We start from the raw sequence: 12,495 nt of genomic DNA, 5'->3' as shown, positions 1-12,495 counted from the left end.
GAGTCCTGCAAATTTATTCTCCCATATCTAATTACAATGTTAATCATGGACAACACATGGATTGAAAACAGATGGCAATGTGTGCTGTCAGCTACTTTCATGGACTCATAGACTTGCATTGGTAATTTTGATTTGTGACTAGGATGAAAAAAAGGACATATCTTTGTGATCATTTTGGGGCTACACTGTCTGCAAAAAAACATGGACGTGAACAATCCCATATACTATAATGGGTACATGTTCTATCCTTAAGAACCAAAGATGGAACATGCATTTGTCTCACAGATGTCTGAATAAAGCCTAACTGTGTTACCTGAGCAAGGGTCCTGCAATTACAGTTATATGAAAAAGTTTGGGCACCCCTATTAATCTTAACCCCTTAGTGACAGAGCCAATTTGGTACTTAATGACCGAGCCAATTTTTGCAATTCTGACCACTGTCACTTTATGAGGTTATAACTCTGGAACGCTTCAACGGATCCCGCTGATTCTGAGATTGTTTTTTCGTGACGTATTGTACTTCATGTTAGTGGTAACATTTCTTCGATATTACTTGCGATTATTTATGGAAAAAACGGAAATATGGCGAAAATTTTTAAAATTTTGCAATTTTCAAACTTTGTATTTTTATGCCCTTAAATCAGAGAGATATGTCACGAAAAATAGTTAATAAATAACATTTCCCACATGTCTACTTTACATCAGCACAATTTTGGAACCAAATTTTTTTTTGTTAGGGAGTTATAAGGGTTAAAAGTTGACCAGCAATTTCTCATTTTTACAACACCATTTTTTTTTAGGGACCACATCTCATTTGAAGTCATTTTGAGGGGTCTATAGGATAGAAAATTCCCAAGTGTGACACCATTCTAAAAACTACACCCCTCAAGGTTCTCAAAACCACATTCAAGAAGTTTATTAACCCTTTACGTGCTTCACAGGAACTGAAACAATGTGGAAGGAAAAAATGAACATTTAACTTTTTTTTGCAAACATCTTAATTCAGAACCATTTTTTTTATTTTCACAAGTGTAAAAACAGAAATGTAACCATAAATTTTGTTATGCAATTTCTCCTGAATACGCCAATACCCCATATGTGGGGGTAAACCACTGTTAGGGCGCACCGCAGAACTTAGAAGTGAAGGAGCGCCGTTTGACTTTTTCAATGCAGAATTGGCTGGAATTGAGTTCGGACGCCATGTCACGTTTAGAGAGCCCCTGATGTGCCTAAACAGTGGAAACTCCCCACAAGTGACACCATTTTGGAAACTAGACCCCTTAAGGAACTTATCTAGATGTTTGGTGAGCACTTTGAACCCCCAAGTGCTTCACAGAAGTTTATAACGTAGAGCCGTGAAAATAAAAAATCGCTTTTGTTTACACAAAAATGATCTTTTCGCCCACAAATTCTTATTTTCACAAGGGTAACAGGAGAAATTAGACCACAAAAGTTGTTGTGCGATTTCTCCTGAATACGTCGATACCCCATATGTGAGGGTAAACCACTGTTTGGGCGCACCGCAGAGCTTGGAAGAGAAGGAGTGCCGTTTTACTTTTTCAATGTAGAATTGGCTGGAATTGAGATCGGACGCCATGTCGCGTTTGGAGAGCCCCTGATGTGCCTAAACAGTAGAAATCCCCCACAAGTGACCCCATTTTGGAAACTAGACCCCCCATGGAACTTAGTCCTCCTGAGTATGCTGGTACCCCATATGTGGGGGTAAACCACTGTTTGGGCGCACGGCAGAGCTCGGAAGGGAAGGAGTGCCTTTTTGGAATGCCTTTTTGGAATGCAGACTTTGATAGAATGGTCTGTGGGCATTATGCTGCGATTGCAGAGCCCCTGATGTACCTAAACTGTAGTAACCCCCCACAAGTGACCCCATTTTGGAAACTAGACCCCCCAAGGAACTTATCTAGATGTGTGGTGAGAACTTTGAATGCCCAAGTGCTTCACAGAAGTTTAGAATGCAGAGTCGTGAAAATAAAAAATATTTTTTTTTTCACAAAAAAGATATTGTAGCCCCCAAGTTTTTATTTTCACAAGGGTAACAAGAGAAATTGGACCCCAGAAGTTGTTGTCCAATTTATCCCGAGTACGCTGATGCCCCATATGTGGGGGTAACCCACTGTTTGGGCGTACGGCAGAGCTCCGAAGGGAGGGAGCACCATTTGACTTTTTGAGCGCAAAATTGGCTGTCGTGTTTGGAGACCCCCTGATGTAACTAAACAGTGGAAACCCCCCAATTCTAGCTCCAACCCTAACACCAGCACACCCCTAACCCTAATCCCAACCTGATCCATAATCCTAATCACTAACCCTAACCATAATCACAACCCTTACCCCAAAACAACCCTAATGTCAACCCTAACCATAACCCTAATCAAAACCCTAAATCCAACACACCCCTAATCCTAATCTCAACCCTAACCTCAAACCTAACCCTAATCCCAATACACCCCTAATCACAACCCTAACCTTAACCCTAATCCCAAACCTAACCCTAATCCCAAGCGTAACCCTAATGCCAACCCTAACCCTAATACCAACCCTAATCCAAACCCTAACCCTAATCCCAGCTCTAACCCTAACTTTAGCCCCAACCCTAGCCCTAACTTTAGCCCCAACCCTAACCCTAGCCCTAAGGCTACTTTCACACTTGCGTCGTTTGGCATTCCGTCGCAATCCATCGTTTTGGACAAGAAACGGATCCTGCAAATGTGCCCGCAGGATGCGTTTTTTGCCCATAGACTTGTATTGCCGACGGATCGTGACGGATGGCCACACGTCGCGTCCGTCGTGCACTGGATCAGTTGTGTTTTGGCAGAGCGTCGGCACAAAAAAACTTTCAATGAAACATTTTTTTGTACGTCGCATCCGCCATTTCTGACCGCACATGCGTGGCCGTAACTCCGCCCCCTCCTCCCCAGGACATAGATTGGGCAGCGGATGCGTTGAATAACTACAGCTGCTGCCCACGTTGTGCACAATTTTCACAACGTGCGTCGGTATGTCGGGCCGACGCATTGCGACGGCCCCGTACCGACGTAAGTGTGAAAGAAGCCTAACCCTAAATTTAGCCCCAACCCTAATCCTAAATTTAGCCCCAACCCTAACCCTAAATTTAGCCCCAACCCTAGCCCTAACCCTACCCCTAACCCTACCCCTAACCCTACCCCTAATTTTAGCCCCAACTGCTGTTCTCCTGCCGGCCGGCAGATGGAGACAGATGGCGGGCGCACTGGGCATGCGCCCGCCATTTTCTTCTGCCGGCGGCCAGGAGGAGCAGCAAGAGGATCCAGGGACCTAGGTGAGTATGCTAGGGTCCCCGAATCCCCCTATTTCTCTGTCCTCTGATGTGCGATCACATCAGAGGACAGAGAATTACACGTTACTTTTTTTTTTTTTTTTTTTTTTTGCGGTCGCCGGTAAACAGTTAATTACCGGCGATCGCAAAACAGGGGTCGGTAATACCGACTCCGATCATGCTCTTTGGGGTCTCGGCTACCCCCGGCAGCCGAGACCCCAAAGATTCTCCCGGTGCCGGCCGGCGGGCGCACTGCGCATGCGCCCGCCATTTTGAAGATGGCGGCGCCCACCGGGAGACACGAGGAGCATCGGGGGAGCTAGGTGAGTACTGGGGGGCCACCTGGGACCCCTTTTCTCTGTCCTCCGATGTGCGATCACATCAGAGGACAGAGAAATTAAAAAGAGATCGCGTTTTTTTTTTTTTTGCGATCGCCGGTAAACGGTTAATTACCGGCGATCGCAAATGCGGGGTGGGTTAAAACCCCCCCCGAATCATGTTCTCTGGGGTCTCGGCTACCCCCGGCAGCCGAGACCCCGGAGAAAATCGGCCTCTTGGGGGCGCTATTGACTTTTTCCACAGGGCCGTTAATTAACGTCGCTGTGGTTTAAGTACCCTTAGCGGCCGCCGTTAAAAGGCGTATCGGCGGTCGCTAAGGGGTTAAGCTTAAAATTGTTTTTTTTTGCAACAGCTATTTCAGTTTCATATATCTAGTAACTGTTGGACACAGTAATGTTTCTGCCTTGAAATGAGGTTTATTGTACTAACAGAAAATGTGCAATCTGCATTTAAACAAAATTTGACAGGTGCATAAGTATGGGCACCCTTATCATTTTCTTGTTTTAAATACTCCTACCTACTTTTTACTGACTTAGGCTACTTTCACACTAGCGTCGGAATCTCCCCGTCGCAATGCGTCGGGGAGAGATTCTGACGCTAGCGTTTAACGCATTGCACAATGGAGGCAGCGGATGCATTTCTCCGGCGCATCCGCTGCCCCATTGTAAGGTGCGGGGAGGTGGGGGCGGAGTTCCGGCCGCGCATGCACGGTCGGAAAAAGCGGTCCGTCAGGAGCAAAAAACGTTACATGTAGCGTTTTTTGCTCCCGACGGTCCGCAGAAGCACGACGCATCCGTCGCTCGACGGATGCGACGTATGGCAATCCGTCACAAATGCGTCGTCAATACAAGTCTATGGGGAAAAACGCATCCTGCAAGCACTTTTGCAGGATGCGTTTTTTATGCAAAACGACGCATTGTGACGGATTGCAGAAAACGCTAGTGTGAAAGTAGCCTTACTAAAGCACTTTTTTTGGTTTTCTAACCTCATTGAGCTTTGAACTTCATAGCCAGGTGTATGCAATCATGAGAAAAGCTACTTAAAGTGGCCACTTGCAAGTTGTTCTCCTGTTTGAATCTCCGCTGAAGAGCGGCATCATGGGCTCCACAAAACAACTGTCTAATGATCTGAAAACAAAGATTATTCAACATAGTTGTTCAGGGGAAGGATACAAAAAGCTGTCTCAGAGATTTAACTTGTCAATTTCCACTGTGAGGAACATAGTAAGGAAATGGAAGAACGCAGCTACAGTTCTTGTTAAGGCCAGAAGTGGCAGGCCAAGAAAAACATCAGAAAGACAGAGATGAAGAATGGTGAGATCAGTCAAGGACAATCCTCAGACCACCTCCAGAGAGCTGCAGCATCAACTTGCTGCAGATGGTGTCACTGTGCATCGGTCAACTATACAACGCACTTTGCACAAGGAGAACCTGTATGGGAGAGTGATGCGAAAGAAGCCGTTTCTGCAAGCACGCCACAAACAGAGTCGGCTGAGGTATGCAAAAGCACATTTGGAGAAGCCAATTTCTTTTTGGAAGAAGGTCCTGTGGACTGATGAAACCAAGATTGAGTTGTTTGGTCATACAAAAAGGTGTTATTCATGGAGGCCAGAAAACACAGCATTCAAAGAAAAATACTTCCTACCCACAGTAAAATTTGGTGGAGGTTCCATCATGCTTTGGGGCTGTGTGGCCAATGCCGGCACCGGGAATCTTGTTAAAGTTGAGGGACGCATGTGTGGCACCCCTAGGGGTATTTGCCACAAAAATAGTTACTGACAATAAATACAAATACTAAGATAGCAATACTGCACTACCACCTCCGGCCAGAAGGGGGAGCTCCAGAGACTCCCCTTAATCCATTCTGGTCTGAGAGAAGAACTGGCAGTTGGGCGAAGGAGCTGATAGTGAGAGGTCATACAGCTGAATTTCTAACAGCCCTATGACGGTTTCCAGGCCCAAATCACCGGCCTGAGGAGAAGAGGGACAGAGAAAAGGGACATTGTGAGAACCGGGTAGCATTAATCACTACCCAGAACAGGCGCAAAGACGGATACCGGATCCGTGGCTGTATTCATTATATATAATACAGCAACCGGAAAAACGTGAGGTGATATCAGCTTCACTAGGGCCGGACGCAGCAACAGACACAGAGTTCAGCGGTACTCCCGGAGGGGGTAAGCCGATAAAAGGACTCGGGTTGCCCGTCGAACCAGGACCCGGAGGGGACAGATTGGGCCGGCAGCCAGTTCACATACAGCAGCAGGGCCACACAGAAATTGCGCACAATAAGAGGCGAAGACCCCGGCAGGGTCAAAGTAACTCAGAGTTCCCATACAGACTCCGGTGACAGGACCGGTTGTAAATTCTTTTATGTTAAAGTAAACTGGTTAAACGTTTCAGTGCCTCAGTCTTTCATTTGGACAATAGCCATCTATCCAGGATCGGGATCGTCACCGCTGGGAGAACCTGCTGCTGATCAAGAAAGTGCCTGTCCCCTCACGATACCCCTTACACTGTGCATTGCCTGAGGCCACAGCACCGGGTCAAGCCACCTGTGACATCCCCCTCAAGAGACATACCCTATTGGTCCGGTGCTGGGTATCCCGGTCTCCTGGGCGTCACAATTGGCGTCACGAACAGGATCTAGCCAGCCCGTATACCGGGTATTGTGTGCCGTGATTGGAGCCCAAAACTGTGAAAACTTTGATGAAAAATCTTGAAAATTGACTTTATTAAAGAAAAATCCATTCCCCATTGAAAACTATTGAAAGTGACTTTTCCCCATTGGTTATAATGGAGTAAAGATGGCCGCCATCACCTCATAACCGTTAGGCACGAGACTGTTAATTGAGCTACGCCATTACCTGAGCCCCAGTCTGACTGAAAAACTTCAGAATCCGCCATTACAGAGCGCGCGGCCGGCAGGAGCAGCAGGGGGCGTGTCATTGTGGGCGGCACCAAGCTGAGCGCTCTGACATCAGAGCAAGGGGAAAATCGATCCTGCTGCACAGCGGAACGAATCTACACTATCCCGACGGAAGCGGAGGACCGGAAGGGTCCGGATTAACTAAGGGGGCACAGTATGTCGCAGCACGGATACGCCGCAGCATCCGGCGACGCTAATGCAGCTGAAAGACAGAGTGTCGATAGAGAGTCCGGCAGCGCAGCGGTGCAAGGAGTGGCGCCCATCATGCCGGTGCTGATGCCATATACCCCGGGTGGCCCATGGCTTCCAATGTATGAAGGTGAGCCTAATACCCTTGACGATTTCAGAGAAAAGATGCTGGCCCATTTTGACATGTTCCCTGTGGGTGAAGTTCAGCGTGTTAGTCTCCTGATGATGCAGTTAAGTGGCCATGCTAAGCGAGAAGTCACAGCATGGGCAGCTGATCTAAAAGGCACTGTTGAACGCATATTTGCTGGATTAAAAGCTACATTTGAAACCACTGCCAGCAGCAAAGCTAAAGTACGATTCTTTAATTGCAAACAAAAAGTTAATGAGTGCGTGAGAGACTTTGCCTTAAACCTGCAGGAAGCCCTTAAATCACTTACACTGGCTGAACCCATTTTTAACACCGGAGCGGATAAACTGCTAAGAGATCAATTTATTGAGGGACTCTACACCCCTTCTCACCGGGGGCATGTGAGCATGCTTGTTTTTAAGAACCCTGAATTGACATTTGCCCAATTAAAGGAGAGCGTTATACGTCTCCAGCTGGCAGAGGCACCTCGGGATCAGGATCCTGCGCAACTCATGGCAGAGGCTCCTCAACAACATGGAGTACCAGTGACATCAGCTATGTCCGGGGCCATTGCTAAGCCCCTGGGGCCCAGTACTAATGAGGCTCTTCAACAAAAGCTTGACTCTTTAACTGATGTTGTTGCTTCAATGGCTAAAACCATGCAGGAGATGAGAGGACCCAAGATGGAGTTGTCAAACCGTAGAGAAGGTGTTCCATGGATGAGACCCCGGAGATACCCGACATGGAGAGGACGACCCCGCGACCGCTACCAACCGGATGGACAGCCCATTTGCCGCCATTGCCAGCAGCCAGGCCACTTTGCACGAGATTGTGATTTAAACGGGAATCCCCTGGGAATGCGGGCCGCTTCGCAGGAATGAACTTTCAAGGCCCAACACCCTGGCACGACAGGTACATCGGAGGACGACCCATTATCCCTATCGTGCTGGAAGGAATGCCCCTCAACGCTTTGCTGGACACAGGTTCCCAGATTTCATCTATACCATATATCCTTTATAAGAGGTACTGGGCTGATGCAGATATCGATCTAGATATGATCAATACTAGATACATGGACTAGATATATGGGCCAGTAATGGTAAGTTGGTACCAAAACTAGGATTCAGGGAGATGACCATAAAGATTGGTAAAGTAGAATTGAAGAAACATGGTATAATTGTTGTTGATGTTGACCGACGGAACTGTGAACCAACTGTATTGATAGGAATGAATGTGTTAGAGAACTGCTTTTCCGAAGTCATTTCTGTCTTACAGCAGATTGCTGAAACTGCCTAATCCTGCCAGCAGAGAGTTCTCCGGAGGGAAATAAAAGTATTGATGTTAAGGCAACAGGTAGAAGTTGCAGGTGGAGAAATCGGCAGTGTGAGGGTAAGTGATCCAACGTCTATTGTAATCCCACCAAAAACAGAAATGCTGGTATGGTGTAGAGCAGCCATTGGTAATAAGGGACGAGATTATCAAGCCTTAATAGAACCAGTGTACACCGACAGCAGGCCCACTATACTCACAGCACGAGGGATAGTCGAGGTACACCGGGGACGAGTGCCGGTACGACTTTTGAACTGTGGAGAGGAAGAGGTCACTTTGCCAAGGTATGCTACAATGGCAAAGCTATATACTGTTGACAACAATGCCATCACAACCATTGAGCCCTTAGAACCAACCTGTCAGGTGGAAGGCAATGGCTCAGACGGAGAATTGGAGGATTGGTGCCAACAGCTACACGTGGGCATAAATTCAACACCTACCCATCAAAAACAAGGGGTGTATAGGCTAGTGACGGAATATGAACAAGTCTTCAGTAAACACCCATTGGACTTCGGACGGATAGAAGGGGTAGAACACACAATCCCCACCGGTGACCATCCCCCAATAAAAGAAAGATATAGACCCATACCGCCCGCTCACTATCAATGTGCAAAAGATATGCTGAGGGAGATGAAACAGGCCGGGGTAATAAGAGACAGCTGTAGCCCCTGGGCGGCCCCTCTAGTGATTGTCAAAAAAAAGGACGGAACCATGAGAATGTGCGTAGACTACCGGAAGATTAATAACATCACCCATAAAGACGCCTACCCCTTGCCTAGGATAGAAGAGTCCTTAACTGCTTTGAAATCTGCTAATTATTTTTCCACCTTAGACTTAACAAGCGGGTATTGGCAAGTCCCTGTGGCTGAGAGAGATAAGGAAAAGACGGCATTCACCACACCAATGGGTCTATGTGAATTTAATCGCATGCCGTTCGGACTCTGCAACGCATCCGGTACCTTCCAGCGGCTGATGGAATGCTGCCTCGGGCACAAGAACTTCGAGACCGTCCTCCTGTACCTAGATGATGTGATCGTCTACTCAAAGACTTACGAACAACACTTAATAGACCTGGCAGAAGTGTTCGAAGCCTTATCCAGGTATGGCATGAAAGTCAAGCCATCCAAATGTCACCTTCTCAAGCCAAAGGTACAGTACCTGGGACACATCGTGAGTTCGGAGGGAGTAGCACCAGATCCCGAGAAAATAAGCGCCATAAGGGATTGGCCAAGACCTACCAGCGCAAAAGAAGTGAGACAATTCCTGGGATTGGTGGGTTACTATCGCAGATTTATAAAAGGATTTACCAAGTTGGCAGCACCCTTGCAAGACACCTTGGTAGGGCAGAGGAAGAAACCTTCAAACCGAAACCCTCCTTTTCAGTGGAACGACGAAAGGGAAGACTCCTTTGAACAACTAAAGAAGGCACTAACCGGAGAAGAGGTTCTGGCATACCCAGATTACCATCAACCTTTCATCCTCTACACCGATGCCAGTAATGTGGGACTAGGAGCGGTGCTGTCACAAAAGCAAGAAGGTCGGGAGAAAGTCATCGCCTTTGCAAGTAGAAAGCTCCGGCCTACTGAAAGAAATCCAGAAAATTATAGCTCCTTCAAATTGGAACTACTGGCAGTAGTTTGGGCTGTGACTGAACGTTTCAAACACTATCTGGCTGCTGCAGAATTTATTGTCTATACTGACAACAATCCGTTGACCCACCTGGACACAGCCAAATTAGGTGCGTTAGAACAGCGATGGATAGGCCGGTTATCTAATTACAACTTCAAGATCAAGTATCGAGCAGGTCGCAAGAATGGAAATGCCGATGCCCTATCCCGGATGCCACACTTGAGAGATGTAGAAGAAGAAACGGGAGAGCTTGAAGAAATTGAACTACCAGCCTTCCATCATCCCAAGGCAAAACATCATCAGTCAAGTACCTATCAGAAACAACAAGAGGTGAATTTTAATCCGTTAGCACACCATAGATGGGCTGACACCCAAGACAGCAATCCGGCTGTGAAGTTGGTGAAGGAACTGTTAACTGAGCAAAGTGCATATCCCAATGAGGATGCCCCAGAAGAGACGCATCAACTCTGGAAAGAGAGAGGCAAAATGTTCCTGTATCAAGGGAAGCTCTGTAGAAGGTACACCAATCCGAAAACACATGAATTGGTTTGGCAGATTATCGTGCCTAAACAAGATGTCAAGATGGTCCTCGAAGCTTACCATAATGGTGCTGGTCACTTTGGTTGGAAAAAGTTAGAAGTACTTCTAAGAGAAAGATTTTATTGGGTCGGGATGAGAAAATCAATCGAACAGTGGTGCAGAAATTGTGGCCCGTGCAACCTCAGAAGAAACGATCAAAAGAACCAAAGAGCACCACTGCAGCCCATAATCACCAAACAACCACTTGAACTTGTAGCCATAGACCACGTGAAGTTGACACCAAGCCGGTCCGGCTATGTCTATGCCTTGACCATCGTGGACCATTATTCACGCTTCTTGGTAGTAGTACCCGTAAAAGATCTGACAGCAAAAACAGCAGCCAAAGCGTTCCAAACATACTTTTGTAGACCCCATGGATATCCGGAACAGGTTCTCACCGACCAAGGTACAGCCTTTGAATCAGAGATCTTCAGAGAATTCTGTAATATGTATGGTTGCAAAAAGATCCGGACGACGGCCTATCATCCACAAACAAACGGCTTATGCGAGAAGATGAACCATATTGTAATAGAACTACTAAAGACTTTACCTGAGACAGAAAGGAATCAATGGCCAGAGAAATTGCCTGACTTGGTGGATCTGTATAATCATGTCCCGGTGAGCTCCACCAATTGCACCCCAGCTTACCTTATGCGTGCAAGACCCGGCCAATTACCAATCGATCTAGAAATGGGAATTCTGAAACCAGACGCAGAAGTCCAAGACTCCAATTGGGATATCATACGGCAAAAGCAGTATCGCCAAGTGCAAGAGAGTGTGGAAAGAAGCCTTCAGCAAACTAGAGAAAGACAAGAGCGAACTTTCAACCAGAATGCTCTAGCGACCCCATTAAGACCGGGTGACCAAGTGCTCAAGAGAAATCGTCGAACCAATAAACTAGACAATCAGTGGGAAACCGTACCCTACACAATTTTACCAACATGAATGGATAATCCTAAAATGTGTCTCATTAGCAAAAACGGGGGCTTAACATCTGTACTAGTGTCAAGAGACAATCTTAAATTATGTCCAGAAGCATTGAAAGAGCCAGAAGTTGTCCAGCCAGAACCAGAAGTTATTCAACCCATACAGGTTCAACTAATAAAGGAAAAAGAAGAGGAAATGTATCACACCTGTATAGGAGACTTTCCCAGAACCCTACTAACATACCATGGTGCAGTAGTGGTTCCCATGGTGGCCTTTTACCCAACACCAGAAGTCCCAAGACAGGAAGAGGCTGACGCCGTACTACAGGAGATTCCAGGCCAGGAAGAACAGATTCCTGATCAGAGTGATCCCATTCACGGTGGACTTGCCAACTCCATAGTCGTGGAATTATCTTTAGCAGAGCGGGCAGATACTACATCCGCAGTAGACAGTAGTACACCACATGGAGAGATACCGCTGTTACGTAGATCACAGCGTAGTACCCAGGGTCAATTACCGGCCAGGTATGCAGATTACCAACTATAAAACTATAGTCATTGTTATCATTCTGCAACGTTTAAGCCCAGTACCTACAGAGACTTGTCTGTATGAACTTCTTGCATATTCTTGAACTTTTTATCAGCCCGGAGGCACTAAATCAAAGCTCCGGAAAGACTGCTTTTTGAACTTTGCTTTTTGCTCTTTTTGAACTTTCTTTAGACTTTATATTGACGACTCCGTTGGAAAAATGGAACTAAATTCCTGGACACAAAGTGCAGTGCCTTTCCTAGTACCTTCAAGGATAGGACTGTATTAATGGACGCTATTTGAAGTGACTTTTTACAGAACTCTATTTTTGTTTCCTTGAGTGATTTTTGTAACTTTTCATTTTTAAGACTCTGTACATATTAATTGTTATGTCAAAATGTTATCGTCCCACAGTCCCGGAGTACTGTTCTTAACTAAGGGGGAATGTGGCACCCCTAGGGGTATTTGCCACAAAAATAGTTACTGACAATAAATACAAATACTAAGATAGCAATACTGCACTACCACCTCCGGCCAGAAGGGGGAGCTCCAGAGACTCCCCTTAATCCATTCTGGTCTGAGAGAAGAAATGGCAGTTGGGCTAAGGAGC

The sequence above is a fragment of the Ranitomeya imitator genome, chromosome 5 (assembly GCF_032444005.1).
Source record: "Ranitomeya imitator isolate aRanImi1 chromosome 5, aRanImi1.pri, whole genome shotgun sequence".
Classification (NCBI taxonomy): Eukaryota; Metazoa; Chordata; class Amphibia; order Anura; family Dendrobatidae; genus Ranitomeya; species Ranitomeya imitator.
The sequence above is the reverse complement of the archived record's forward strand: the minus strand, read 5'-3'. Positions refer to the sequence as shown.